General features: G+C 46.5%; 1 protein-coding gene across 2 annotated transcripts in view; it reads left to right on the top strand.

Annotated features, from left to right (window-relative positions):
- Positions 1 to 13,349, top strand: part of LOC145361065 (hepatic lectin-like) — a 58,478-nt gene that overhangs the window by 32,332 nt on the left and 12,797 nt on the right. The gene's annotated exons all lie outside the window — the stretch shown is intronic.

Below are 13,349 nucleotides of genomic sequence, written 5' to 3'. Positions count from 1 at the left end.
TCTCCATGAGGAACAATTGAGGCAAATCCAATCTGCTAAGATGTGAGTGTAAAATCCTTATTTCCTTTATAGGTTCTGAGAGAGTGTTTGCCCTCAGGGAAGATGGGGTGGGCTGACTGCAGGAGGCAAAGATTCATCCATATGGGTTGCTGCTTATCATTTCCTGCCATGAGAACAATAGTGACTGCTAGCCTCGATGGGTGGAATATTTCAGTCAGGAAGGAAGAAAGTTGCGGAAATGGGAACAGGACCTTCACCACAAGCCAGTGTCAGCTACATATACCTAGAGTTAATGCACCCGGGCATGAGATGGCAGAGCTTGACCAACAAGAAATAGAGGACATAGAGAAATAGTGGTATTGTCACTGAGCTAGAAACCAGAGACCCAGAGGAAAGCTCTGGGGATCTGGGTTCAAAACCCACCACGTCAGATGGTGAAATTTGAATTCAATTAAAAGCTGGGATTAAAAGTCTAACGATGACCATGAAACATAAGAACATAAGAAATAGGCGCAGGAGTAGGCCATCTAGCCCTTCCAGCCTGCCCCGCCATTCAATAAGATCATGGCTGATCTGAAGTGGATCAGTTCCACTTTGCTGCTTTCTCCCCATAACCCTTAATTCCCTTGTCTATCAGAACTCTATCTACCCATGACTTAAATATATTCAGCGAGGTAGCCTCCACCAGTTCAAAGGGCATAGGATTCCAGAGACTCACCACCCTCTGAGTGAAGAAGTTCCTCCTCAACTCTGATCTAAACTGCCCCCCCCCCCCTTATTTTGAGGCTGTGCCCTCCAGTCCTGCTATCCTTTCTAAGCGGGAAGAACCTCTCTACCTCTACCCTATCTATCCCCTTCATTATCTTATATGTCTTTATAAGATTCCCCCCTCAGCCTTCTAAACTCCAACGAGTACAGACCCAGTCTATTCAATCTCTCCTCATAGGCTAACCCCCTCATCTCCGGTACCAGCCTAGTGAACCTCCTCTGCACTCCCTCCAAGGCCAATATATCCTTCTGCAAGTGCAGCGACCAAAACCGCACACAGTACTCCAGCTGCGGCCTCACCAGTACTCTGTACTGTTGCAGCAAGACCTCCCTGCTTTTATATTCTATCCCCCTCGCGATAAAGGACAGCATCCCATTCGCCTTCTTGATCACCTGCTGCACCTGCAGACTGGTTTTTGCGATTCGTGCACAAGGACCCCCAGGTCCCTCTGCACCATAGCATGCTGCAACTTTTCGCCTTTTAAATAATCATCCCTCCTACTATTACTTCCACCAAAGTGGATAACCTCACACTTGCTAACATTTATACTCCATTTGCCAGGTCCTTGGCCACTCGCTCAGCCTATCCAGATCTCTCTGCAGACTTTCCACACCCTCCACACAATTTGCTTTTCCACTCATCTTCGTGTCATCAGCAAATTTCATTACCCTACACTCAGCCCCCTCCTCCAGATCATCTATTAAATGGTAAACAGTTGAGGCCCCAGCACTGATCCCTGTGGCACTCCACTAGTCACCAACTGCCAACCAGAATAGCACCCATTGATACCAACTCTCTGCTTCCTATTAGACAACCAATCCTCTATCCACGCTAACACCTTACCCCCAACTCCAAGCACCCTAACCTTCTGTAGCAACATTTTGTGAGGCACCTTATCAAACGCCTTTTGGAAATCTAAAAACACCACATCTACTGGTTCCCCTCTGTCTACCACACTAGTCACATCCTCATAGAAATCCAATGAATTCGTTAAACATGACTTCCCCTGAACGAATCCATGCTGCGTCTGCTCTATCAAACCGTTCTTTTCTAGGTGCCTCACTATTTCTTCTTTGATGACGGATTCTAGCATTTTTCCAACTACAGGCGTTAAACTAACCGGCCTATAATTCCCTGCCTTTTATCTGCTACCTTTTTTAAACAGCGGCGTAACATTAGCTGTTTTCCAATCTTCCGGCACTTCCACAGAGTCCAGCGAATTTTGATAAATAATTACTAAGGCATCCGCTATCACCTCTGCCATTTCTTTCAGAAGCCTGGGAAGCATTCCATCCAATCCCAGGGACTTGTCTACCTTCAGTCCCGTTAGTCTATCAAACACTACCTCTCTAGTGATAGTAATTGCATTAAAGACCTCATCTCCTACCATCTTTCTATCTTTAATAACTGGCAAACTATTTGTGTCCTCCTCCGTGAAGACTGAGGCAAAAAACTTAGTTAAAGCCTCAGCCATTTCCTCATCGCCCACCGCTAAATCCCCCCTCTCATCTTCCAAGGGTCCAGCATTCACTCTAGCCAGTCTCCTCTTTATATATTTGTAAAAACTTTTTCTTTCATTTTTCATATTTAGAGCTAGTTTAGCTTCATACTCTATCTTTCCTTTCTTTATCACCTTCTTAGTCATTCTTTGTTGATTTCTAAATCTTCCCCAATCTTCTAATTGCCCACTATTTTTAGCCGTTCTGAACACATCAGCTTTTAATTTAATACTCTCCTTTATTTCCTTCGATAACCACGGCTGGTTATCCCTTCTTTACCATCGGAATATATTTCTGCTGAGTAACGAAAAAGATCTCCTTAAAAATCTTCCACTGTTCCTCAGCCATCCTACCAACCAATCTGCTTCCCCAATCTACATTTGCCAATTCCGCTCTCATCCTATCGTACTCCCCTCTGTTCAAACAGAGGACACAGGTTCGTGACCCTACTTTCTCATCCTCCATCTGCATCAGAAATTCAATAATACTATGATCACTTGTCCCAAGAGGATCCCTCACAAGAAGATCCCTAATTCTACCTGCCTCATTACACAGCACCAGATCTAAGATAGCTCACGCCCTCGTAGGTTCCGTTACATACTGTTCAAGGAAACTAACCCGACAGCATTCCAAGAACTCTTCCTCAAGCCCACCGCGTCCGACTTGGGTCATCCAAACAATATGCATATTAAAATCCCCCATAATTATCGCCGTTCCGTTTTTGCACACATCAATTATTTGCTTGTTTATAGCCCGCCCCACCTCAATGTTATTATTTGGGGGCCTATAGACCACACCCACCATCGTCTTCCTCCTCTTACTATTCCTTATCTCCACCCATGATTCCACGTTTTGCTCTTTGGAGCCTATATCTTCCCTTACTACTGCCCTGATATTATCCTTAATTAACTGAGCTACCCCACCCACTTTTTCCTCCCATCTATCCTTCCTAAACACCTGATACCCCTGGACATTTAGTTCCCAGTTCCCTGTCACCCTGCAACCACGTTTCCGTAACAGCCACTAGATCATACCCATTTGTGCTGATTTGCGCCATCAGCTCATTTACTTTGTTCCGAATGCTTCATGCATTCAGGTAAAGTGTCTTTATACCAGCCTTTATCTGGACCTTACTTGTAGAAACGCTACTAACCTCTCTCACATAAGAACATAAGAAATAGGAGCAGGAGTAGGCCATCTAGCCCTTCGAGCCTGCCCCGCCATTCAATAAGATCATGGCTGATCTGTCGTGGCTCAGTTCCACATTCCCGCCCTCTCCCCATAACCCTTAATCCCCTCGCTTATCAAAAACCCATCAACCCGCGTCTTAAAAATATTTAGCGAGGCAGCCTCCACCACTTCAACGGGCAGAGAATTCCAGAGATTCACCACCCTTTGAATGAAGAAGTTCCTCCTCAACTCCGTTCTAAACCGCCTCCCCTTTATCTTGAGGCTGTGCCCCCTAGTCCTACTGTCCTTTCTGAGCGGGAAGAGTCTCTCCACCTCTATCCTATCCATCCCATTCATCATCTTATATGTCTCAATGAGATCTCCCCTCATTCTTCTAAACTCTAACGAGTACAAGCCTAGTTTATTCAGCCTCTCCTCATAGCTCAACCCCCTCAACTCCGGTATCAGCCTAGTAAACCTCCTCTGCACTCCCTCCAAGGACAAAACCTCACGCCCTCACTGAAACCACTGTAAATTGTCATAAAAACTCATCTGTTTCATGTTTAGGGAAGGAAATCTGCCTTCCTTACCTGGTCTGCATATCAGTAAAATGAGTCAGATTGGAATGGGTAGCTTAGAATGTAAGTTAACAGTGTATTTGTGACAATTTAAGTACATTCTAGTGCCAGGGAGCAGGCTATTCTAGTCCTGCTAATGTACAATGAGACAAGATTAATTACTGATCTCATGGTAAAGGGGCCTCTCACAAACAGTAACCATAATACAATAGAAATTCACACACAGTTTGAGTGAAAAATGCGTGTCTGAAATTCATCCTGAAGGACGATAATTGATCAATCTGAAACAAATTCAGTCTTTGCTAATATTTGGGAGTTAATTCCTTATTCCTATTTCAATTTCAGAGCTGTTTAGTGATCTGAAGACAGCAGATGACGATTTCAGAATGGAATTTACCCAGTTAAAGCATAAATGTATGATCTCCACATATCTAATTCAGAGACATCTTTAATCTTTCAGAGGGTCTGATCACTCTCTCGCCATGGTAGCACAGTGGTTAGCACTGCTGCTGCTTCACAGCTCATGGGGCCTGGGATTGATTCCTGGCTTGGGTCGCTGTCTATGTGGAGTTTGCACATTCTCCTTGTGCCTGCATGGGTTTCTTCTGGGTGCTCCGGTTTCCTCCCACAGTCCAAAGATGTGCGGGTTAGGTTGAATGGCCAATGACCTTAGTGTCCTCAGATGCGTAGGTTAGAGGGACTAGTGGGTAAAATATGTACGGGTATGGGGGTAGGGCCTGGGTGGGATTGAGGTCAGTGCGGACTCAATGGGCCGAAAGACCTCTTTCTGTACTGTAGGGTTTCTATGATTTACTTACCCAGAGACTGTTGAAATGTTTTCGAGTGGGAAGATTTGAACTCCTTAGCAGACCATACAACAAAGGAGGATAATGTTGTTTGGGTGGAAGAGGTTGGAATACCAATTCTGTATTTCAGTTTGTAACTGGAGTTAAAATCTACGGCACGATCTTATGACCTCCTCACCCACACTTATCACCTCGTCGGTTGGTCTTCACATCGATAAGAATCACTCATGAGCCCTACAATGCAGGGGTGAGAGGGAGGGGGTGGGGGGGGGGGGCTGTCACTGCTCACTGGACAATGCCAAGGTGGTAGGATCTGAAAGGGGCAGGGCCATGACTGGTGCAGGGCATGACTGGGGAAGCAGGGAAGAGCTCCGAGGGATGGGAGGGAAGTGGGATACTCTGCATCGGGGGAATGGGGATTAGCATCAGCTGCGGTGGCGATCAGTGATATTTGGGAGGGTAGGTTGTGGGCATGGTCTAATCTGTGGGGCGACGTTCTGGTTGGTGATCCGAGGGTAGTGGGTAAGAATTTCCCAGGATAACATGTACACTGTGTGTACACAAAGCATTGAGAGATTGGGACGCATGCACAATGGCACTCCTATAGCTTAGCTGCCATTCCCCCATATGAATAGGCTCTGCACCCTCCTCCTACTGGCAAAAATCACATCTGGGCTCTTTGTTTTCTCCAAGTATCAGGAGCTCGTCCATAGTACTGTGATTCTCTCCACTTTTTCAAGCTCATTTGGCAATTAGAATTATTCTGGTCAGATAGCCCGCCCCTTAGAATTTTTTTTTGAATAAGATTGTACCCCTGGTATTCAAATCACACTGATGTTTTGTGATTTGTTTTTCTAGTCCATCCCTGGAGAGATAATTGTACCACAGATAGTTCAGCTTCTTCCAGGACACATTAAGTTGTGTTTTGAGTTTCCTGAATTCCCTAGAACAGATCACCAATCTCCCAGACCCTGTCTCTTAAACTTTGAAATATTGCTGCAGGGTGGCAAGGGGGAAATGTTGGGGGTGATGGGGGGGTGTGGAGGAAGGTGTGCAGGGTTGGGGGTGTTCAGGCAAAAGGGGGTTCAAGGGTGTCCTGATCTTTTAAAACCCAAGTTGATGGTGGGATAGATCCATTCAGAGCCTCCCACGTGATGTTGTGGGACCCGCTCCTTGAATTTGTTTTCTATGTTGCTCGTAGTGAACCAGAGGAACCTGCCATTGGGACCGGGAGCTTCCATGCCATTTTTTTTCTGCTTCCTGCCACTCAGAGAAAAGTCTGCCCTACCTCTCTGCATTAGGTGTGGGAAAACTCATCATCGCAAAATCCTGCCCGTAGCATCTTAAGCCTTCCCTCATCGAAATATGTCTTCAGAGGCAGAAGTCCCTTCACCAACATCCCTTTATTTCCAATTCCGACGGCAGTACACAGAGTGCTATGCATCAGCAGTCTACCTTCAGGAGTGTCAGAAGAACTGACACTCTCACTTAAATACAAGAAAAAGACTCCATGATTGGCCCATTAATTGGCTCTTTTGGCCTTGGAGGGAGTGCAGAGGAGGTTTACTAGGCTGATGCCGGAGTTGCGGGGGTTGAGCTATGAGGAGAGGCTGAATAGATTAGGCTTGTACTCGTTAGAGTTTAGAAGAATGAGGGGAGATCTCATTGAGACGTATAAGATGATGAATGGGATGGATAGGATAGAGGTGGAGAGACTCTTCCCGCTCAGAAAGGATAGTAGGACTAGGGGGCATAGCCTCAAGATAAAGGGGGCCGGTTTGGAACAGAGTTGAGGAGGAACTTCTTCACTCAAAGGGTGGTGAATCTCTGGAACTCTCTGCCCGTTGAAGTGGTGAAGGCTGCCTCGCTAAATATTTTTAAGACGCGGGTTGATGGGTTTTTGATGAGAGAGGGGATTAAGGATTATGGGGAGGGAGCGGGAATGTGGAACTGAGCCACGACAGATCAGCCATGATCTTATTGAATGGCGGGGCAGGCTCGAAGGGCTAGTTGGCCTACTCCTGCTCCTATTTCTTATGTTCTTAATCAGGGAGTTCATATTCTAATAAGCCAATTGGCCTGGCTGAAGTAATTACATTCATAGCAATAGTTTTCCCATCCTGATATCCCCCTGGAACAGAGTTATAGAATCCCTACAAGTTCAGAAGGAGCCAATTCAGCCCATCAAGCCTGCACTAACAACAATCCCACATCACCCCACGTATTTACCCAGCGAATCTCCCTAATACTAAACGGCACTTTAGCATGGCCAATCAACCTAATGCACACAACTTTGCAATATGGGACGAAACCCATGCAGGCAGAGGGAGAATGTGCAAACTCCACACAGACAGTGACCTGAGGCCGAATTTGTACTTGGGCCACAGGTACTGTGAGGCAGCACTGCTAACCACTTTAACTCCCGCTGGAAAATCTCAGCAAGTCTGAAAGCATCTGTGCAGAGAGAATAGAGCCAGTGTTTTGAGTCAGGATGACCCTTCATCAGAGCTGAAGACAAGAAAATTGGCCAAGATATATATAGTTGAGTGAGGGGTGCTGTCCATCCACGAGGACCCAGACCATCCTTGCCATTTCAACACACCACTCTGCTGTCCATCCTTGGCCTTTTGCAATGTTCCAGTGAAGCCCAACACCAGTTGGAGGAGCAGCACCTCCTCCTCTAATTCGGCACATTCTGATTTTGACAGACAGAATATTGAGTTCAACAACTTCTAAGCATGAAATCTCTCTTCCACCTCCACTCCTTTTCAATTCATTTTATTTCATTTCTTCATTTCATCTTATTCATTCATTTTTACTATTTTATATGTTTATTTTTATTGTTCCACCTCTTAAATCTTGCCTTCCAACTCATTTCACCTCCCCCCTCCCCCACCACCTGACTACAGCCACCTACACTCCGAACCTTTGTTCTACCGTTTACACATTCCGATCTCCTAATGGATACTATTAGCAATATTCCTGGCCTTTATCATCACTATCTGCATTTGCTTTGTGCTTTTGGCTATGCCATTCCTATCAATTATAGCCATCACCACCCCCAACCCACCCCACCATTGCAGTATAAATAAGAACATAAGAACTAGGAGCAGGAGTAGGCCATCTGGCTCCTCAAACCTGCTCTGCCATTCAGTAAGCTCATGGTTGATCTTTTCATGGACTCAGCTCCACTTACCCGCCAGCTCACCATAGCCCTTAATTCCTTTACTGTACAAAAATTATCTATCCTTGCCTTAAAAACATTCAATGAGGTAGCCTCAACTGCTTCACTGGGCAGGGAATTTCACAGATTCACAACTCTTTCTGTGAACAAGTTCCTCCTCAACTCAGTCCTAATTCTACCCCCGCTTATTTTGAGGCTAGGCTCCCTAGTTCGTTTCATCTGCCAGTAGGAACTACTTCTCTATCTTATCAATTCCCTTCATAATCTTATACGTTTCCATATGATCTCCCACATTCTTCTGAATTCCAATGAGTATGGCCCCAGTCTACTCAGTCTCTCCTCATAAACCAACCATTTGTGTCCATAATTCTAAGGGTGGTCAAATAAATGGCAGGGTCCTTGGGGAGACGCGTGAGCTGCGTTAGGTGCAATATGTGAGACTTCCTGGAGACACCGCGTCTCCCGAAAGTCCACATCTGCACCAAATGTCTGGAGTTGCAGCGTTTGAGGGCCCGGGTTAGGCTATTAGAGCCGAGACTGGAAGATTTATTTTTAGTCAGGGAGAATGAGGCGATAATGAATAGGAACCACGGTCACGTGGAGATCCCAGAGCCTAGCGGAGTGGATGGGTGGGTTACTGTTAGGAAAGGGAAAAAGAGGAATCATGGTCCAAAGACTACCCCAGAGGTAGTCTCCTAAGATATCAGGGGTAAGGCGACAACTGGGGTGGAAAGGGCACGAGGGGAAGACCGGAATGCCTCAGAGGGAAGGAAGGGGGCTGGATGTGAGATAGTGGTGGGGGATGGGAGGGTTAAAGGAATTGATAGGCGGTTCTGTGGGCAAAAGCGGGACTCCAGGATGATAGTCTGCTTCCCTGGAGCAGGGGTACAGGATGTCTCAGAGAGGGTAGAAGGAATCTTGAGTGGCCAAGGGACTCAGGTGGATGTAATTATACACGTAGGAGAGAAGGACGTAGGAAGGAAGAGCAGGGGGGATATATAGAACATAGAACACGACAGCACAAACAGGCCCTTCGGCCCACGAGTTGCGCCGATCACATCAACACCTATCTATAACCCCCAATCCCATAAAACCCCATATACTCATCCAGAAGTCTTTTAAAAGACCCCAGCGAGTTCGCCTCCACCACCACTGACGGCAGCCGATTCCATTCACTCACCACCCTCTGAGTGAAAAACTTACCCCTAACATCACTTCTGTACTTTCCTCCCCGCACCTTAAATCTGTGTCCTCTCGTAGCGACCATTTCAACCCGGGGAAATAGCCTCTGAGAATCCACCCTATCTATTCCTCTCAACATTTTCTAAACTTCTATCAGGTCACCTCTCAACCTTCGTCTCTCCAGGGAAAAGAGTCCCAGCTCCCTCAACCTAACTTCATAAGGCATGCCTCCCAGTCCAGGCAACATCCTTGTAAATCTCCTCTGTACCCTTTCAATAGCTTCTACGTCTTTCCTATAGTGAGGCGACCAGAACTGCGCACAGTACTCCAAATGAGGCCTGACAAGGGTCTTATGTCGGCAGTTCAGGGAGTTGGGGGCCAGGCTGAAGTGCAGGGCCTCCAAGGTGGTGTTCTCTGGGCTGCTGCCAGTGCCCAGTAATAGCAGGGCTAAAAATAATGAGATCCTACAGCTGAATACGTGGCTGAAGGATTGGTGCAGGACAGAGGGTTTTAGTTTTGTAGACCATTGGGAAGTCTTTGTGAGGGAAGGGCACCTACAAGTGGGATGGGGAACATTTAAATGGGAAGGGCACATATATTTTAGCTGGGAGGTTAGCTGGAGTGTTTCGGCAGGGTTTAAACTAATATGGGGGCGGGGGGTGGGGAGGAGACTGATAGCTCAGTAGGCGCTGGGATTGGGAGTGAATTGGGTGACGGGTAAGTCTAGATGATGGGAAAATCTCCCAGGAGGAGGAGGATCCGACTGGGCCTGAGGGTCTTCAGTGCATCTGTTTTAATGCGAGGAGTGTGACGGGTAAGACGAATGAACTTAGGGCCTTAATGTTCGCGAGGAATTTAGATGTGGTGGCAGTGACGGAGACAAAGTTAAAGGAAAGGCAGGACTGGCAGCGAAATATTCCTGGGTATAAGTGTTTTAGGCATGACAGGGGAGGGTCGAAAAGAGGAGGGGGAGTGGCGCTAATGCTGATGACACCAAAATTGGAGGTGTGGTAGATTGTGAGGAAGGGTGTCATAGTCTGCAGGGAGACTTAGATAGGTTGCAGAGCTGGGCCGTGAGGTGGCGGATGGAATTTAATGCGGAGAAGTGTGAGGTAATTCACTTTGGTAGGAGCAACAGATGTGTCGAGTATAGGGCTAACGGGAGGACTTTGAATAGTGTGGATGAACAGAGGGATCTAGGTGTGTGTGTACATAGATCCCTGAAAGTTGGGAATCAAGTAGATAAGGTTGTTAAGAAGGCGTACGGTGTCTTGGCGTTTATTGGTAGGGGGATTGAATTTAGGAGTCGCAGTGTAATGTTGCAACTGTACACTACTCTAGTGCGGCCGCACTTGGAGTACTGTGTGCAGTTCTGGTCCCCGCATTACAAGAAGGATGTGGAGGCGTTGGAGAGGGTGCAGAGGAGGTTTACTAGGATGTTGCCTGGTATGGTGGGGAGGTCCTACGAGGAGAGACTGAGGGATTTAGGGTTGTTTTCGTTGGAAAGAAGGCGGCTAAGAGGGGATCTTATTGAAACATATAAGATGATTAGAGGTTTAGATAGGGTGGATAGTGATAGCCTTTTTCCTCGGATGGAGAAAGCTAGCACGAGGGGGCATGGCTTTAAATTAAGGGGGGGTAGCTACAGGACGGATGTCAGGGGTAGGTTCTTTACCCAGCGGGTGGTGAGGGATTGGAATGCCCTGCCTGCTGCGGTTGTAAATGCGTCTAGTTTGGGGGCGTTTAAGAGATCTCTGGATAGGTTTATGGACGAAAAGGGATTGGTATAGGCTAGTGGGTCATTGTTTTTGTAGCTGGTCGGCGCAACATCGTGGGCCGAAGGGCCTGTTCTGCGCTGTAATGTTCTATGTTCTATTAGTTAGGGAGCACATCACAGCGGTGCAGAGGGAGGATAATATAGAGGGGTTAGGAATTGAGTCTCTGTGGGTGGAGTTGAGGAATAGGAAGGGAGCGATTACGATGCTAGGGGTGTACTACAGGCTGCCTGACAGCCCGTGGGCAGTGGAAGAGGGTAGATGGAGAGACATTTTGGACAAGTGTAGGAAGAACAGGGTTGTTGTTTTGGGAGGTTTTAATCTCCCTGGGGTGGATTGGAAGGTGCCGAGAGCTGGGGGTTTGGACGGGGAGGAATTCGTAAGATGTGTATTGGAAGGGTCCTTGGAGCAGTATGTAGATAGCCCGACTAGAGAGGGGGCTATACTAGATTTAGTTCTGGGCAATGAGCCGGGTCAGGTGGTTGAGGTTGCAGTAGGTGAACATGTGGCTAATAGCGACCACAACTCTGTCTACTTTAGGATACTAATGGAAAAAGATGAGAGCTGTCCTAAGGGGAGGGTGCTAAATTGGGGGAAGGCTAGATACAGCCGGATTAGGCAGGAGCTTAGGGATACAGACTGGGATAGGCTGTTGGAGGGCAAGTCCATGTTAGGTATAGAACATAGAACATAGAACACTACAGCACAAACAGGCCCTTCGGCCCACGAGTTGCGCCGATCACATCAACACCTATCTATAACCCCCAATCCCATAAAACCCCATATACTCATCCAGAAGTCTTTTAAAAGACCCCAGCGAGTTCGCCTCCACCACCACTGACGGCAGCCGATTCCACTCACTCACCACCCTCTGAGTGAAAAACTTACCCCTAAGTTTTGGGAGTCTTAAGGGAAAACTGAAATGGGTGCAGGAAAGGCATGTGCAGGTTAGGAGGAAGGATGGGAAGGGTAGGATTAGAGAGTCATGGATTAATAGAGATATTGACGACCTGGTCAGGAAGAAACGAGAGGCTTATGTTAGGTGTAAGCAACTGGGAACGGAGACAGCGTTGGAGGAGTACAGAGTGAATAGGAGGGATCTCAAAAGGGGAGTTAGGAGGGCAAAAAGGGGGCATGAAATGGCTTTGGCAGGTAGGATTAAGGAAAATCCAAAGGCGTTTTACTCCTATGTTAGGAACAAAAGGGTGGCTAGGGGAAAAAATCGGTCCCCTCAGGGACAGAGGAGGGGAATTGTGCTTAGAGGCAGAGGGAATGGGGGAGATCCTGAATGAACACTTTGCGTCGGTATTCACGAAGGAGAGGGGCTTGATGTCTGGTACAGTCTTTGAGGGAGCTTTAGACCAATTGAAGGAACTATCGATTACGAGGGAAGAAGTGTTAGGGCTTTTAGGTAGCAGGGTCTGATGGCATTTATCCTAGGCTGCTTAGGGAGGCGAGAGATGAAATTGCTGGGCCTCTGACACAAATCTTTGTCTCTTCTTTGGATACAGGTGAGGTCCCAGAGGACTGGAGGATAGCGAACGTGGTACCATTCCTATAGAATTGTCGGGGCCGGAGAAGTTACAGAGATTGAAATATCTGTAGATGTTTGACTGCCGTTTAATATTCTATCAATAATGGAATTTCCAAAGTAGCAAACAAATTTCCAAGTATGGCCTGACCATGATCTTGTCAGAATTTATTATTTTCTGTTTTCCACCTGTATACCTCCATCATAGACAATACTGTTGACAATCAAGGTGTTGTAATTCTATATTTGTTTAATGCTAATTTATCAATTTCACACAGTGCTAGTAAAATAAATGTAAATCCAGTTTATTTGAAGAAGTAGTTTAGGATTGCTTAGCAGGCAAATTAACTATAAAGATTAAACAGCTACTGTTAACAGGAAATTATGACTGCAATTCCTTCACACCTCAAGCTACCAGCTACCTTGAAAGCTCATCGGAACAATGTCTGATCACGTGGTTTACAACTTGGCTACTTACTCATCAGCAGATTCTCTCTTAAAGTGATATCACAGCACCCCTAACTTCTTGGCTCAATGCCAATGCCATGCAAGTAAAGTTGCCAAATTTTCCACACAGTCTTGTCCTTCTGTTACTAATGGTAAAAAAGCGGTGGGGTGAGATGTGACACATAAATGGCCACTAATTGGTCACATGAGGGCCTGAATAGACCCCAAAAGGTCTAGCGGTCTGAAGCTTCCCCGATCCTACTGGTGCTGCCAGATAGATGATGCAAAGGCTTTCAAACCCACTGAATTTATAGTGTACTATCCAGCTCGAATGTATTCCAATACGTGTAATGTGCTGTTGAAAATATAACACTAGCTGTTGGATCTTTAACTTATCTTTCTAATCAG

The sequence above is a fragment of the Carcharhinus amblyrhynchos genome, chromosome 33, assembly GCF_965287045.1.
Source record: "Carcharhinus amblyrhynchos chromosome 33, sCarAmb.v2.hapA, whole genome shotgun sequence".
Taxonomy (NCBI): Eukaryota; Metazoa; Chordata; class Chondrichthyes; order Carcharhiniformes; family Carcharhinidae; genus Carcharhinus; species Carcharhinus amblyrhynchos.
The sequence above is the reverse complement of the archived record's forward strand: the minus strand, read 5'-3'. Positions and strand labels throughout refer to the sequence as shown.